This window comes from Manis pentadactyla, chromosome 7, assembly GCF_030020395.1.
Source record: "Manis pentadactyla isolate mManPen7 chromosome 7, mManPen7.hap1, whole genome shotgun sequence".
Taxonomy (NCBI): Eukaryota; Metazoa; Chordata; class Mammalia; order Pholidota; family Manidae; genus Manis; species Manis pentadactyla.
Genome location: NC_080025.1, coordinates 54,916,917 through 54,919,038, shown reverse-complemented (window position 1 = coordinate 54,919,038; position 2,122 = coordinate 54,916,917). Strand labels below are relative to the sequence as shown.

Here is a 2,122-nt window from a genome sequence, read left to right as displayed (position 1 = left end):
ACCCTTACTTCAGGAAGGCAGATGCAACACGTTCACAGCCCCTTATGCATCCATACCTAAAAAATTTAAATAAAAACTAAATAGAATCCATCCTCCAACCCCAACTTTTCACCAAAATGTTGCATACCAGCCCAGGGAAGTTTCAGGATTAGAAAGAGGAAAGAGCAGGTAATATACATATATTATATGTTGCTCCTTGCTCAAAAGCAGTTCATAGAAAATATTTTAAAATGTTGTCTGATACACCTTCTTACAATGATTACACATCATGGATATGGTCTTCTGTACATTATCCCAAATTGGATTTCCTGACAATAGGAGGGACAAAAGTTGATACATCTGATATGAATGTGTGTGTCAATACATACTGACCCTGCCTTTATTTACAATTTTATTTTATTCATCATGAAGTTCTGAGTTAATTTTGATTTTTAGAAAATAGTAAATTAAAATATTACTATTTTGATTACTGAGTTTTTGGCCCTTCCTTGAATTTTATGCCAGAGGCTAGCATTTCTCAAGCTAATCCCGGTCCCAGTAAGTGATCTTAGACACTGTTGATAGAACACCTGGGTGTACACTTAAGAATTTTATATTCAAACAAACTCATTTTTGTGATTTTGTTTCACTCAAGTGTCTCTTCAATACACTTGGGTAATTAAGTGGAGTTTCTGATAGTATTTACTGGGTACACAGTTTTAGATTTGTAAATAATTGTCTATGATTATAAAATCAATACTATTAATGTGCAGTTGCTGTGCAGTTACAGTATCTCCATTATAATTTTTGCAAAACTTTTGATTTAGGGGTGTGTGGTCCTCCAAGCATTTTGGAGTGAAACATGAAGCTGATCAATACAACCACCCAGGCAGATGCCTCAAATGCAGACCCAGGCCACTGCAACCCACGCTGCAGGATGATTCTGATAACACTCTACGGGGTGGTTTTGCTTGGAGGCACTATTGGAACAGCACTGATGTCACGTATGATATTCAGAAGGAATAGCCAGTCCATGGTTGCCGTGATCGTTCTCAATATCATAATGCTGCACTCCATCCTCCTGGTCAGCCTTCCTTTTCATCTCAGCTATTACATCTTAGTCGTATGGGAGTTCGGATCCTTTACCTGCCGACTGGTTAGCAGCATAATATATGGTCATATGTATTTCACCTTTGTTTTCTATGTGGCCATTGTCATACTCTGATTGCTTATCTATTTTAAGAAACTCCAAATATCACAGTTACAAAAGTACCATGTGGTAGTTTTAAGCATTATAATTTGGATGGTGGGTAGTCTTATTTTTTTGCCAATATTATTTTTACAGTAAGATCCAGGTTATTCAGAACAACAATGATGTTTTGTGTTCTACAAAGATCTCAACCAGAGGGAGTTAATTATCTTAAACTACTCTATGATTGTCATTATGATCCCAACGGTTGTTATCCTCTTTCTGATACAGATGGCTGTCATCATTCAACTGACAAAGGCTCTTTGGCCTGACGTGTGTCCATCAAGAGCATAGAGCGCAAATCAAGAGCTTCTTTTTCCTCCTTGTGATAGTTGTCTGTTTTATACCCCACCTTGCATTCCGGGTATACTTTATTCAAAATTATTCAGAGATAGAAAATTCTGAGTTAGTTCTTTACAATGAAATTTTTGTTGCTTTTACTACTGTCTGTTGCCTGTAAATGCTGTGTTTTATAGGGGGAGTTATCCCTATGAAATACTCCAATGTCACTTGCTTTGTAATCAGCTTTCCACCATTGTGACAAAATAGTTGCAATTGAATGGGTGCATGATTTCAGAGTTTTTCAAATTCTCTGCTCTTAATCGTCACCAAAATTATTTTTCCATGAAAAGGTAATAAGGATTGTTTGTTTCCCTCTTCTCAGAGATCTGTTACCTATTCTCCATTAACTATAGAATATGTTCCATTTCCTTAGCTTTACATAAGTTGACTCAAACATCTCTTTCAGACTCAATCCTTACTTCAAAAATTTCATGCAGTATTTATTTCTGGTAAGCACAGCTATTGGCTTCTTTTATGCACAATCCTAGCTGTTCTCCTCTTTGCATTTACTCTCACTGAGTTTTGATCTTAGAATGTTTCTTTTCCTCCATC

General features: G+C 36.3%; 1 pseudogene; it reads left to right on the top strand.

The window, feature by feature from the left end:
* The first annotated feature begins 841 nt into the window (after nt 1–841).
* On the top strand, nt 842–1,769 carry LOC118929117 (probable G-protein coupled receptor 141; annotated as a pseudogene).
* Nucleotides 1,770–2,122: the final 353 nt, after the last annotated feature.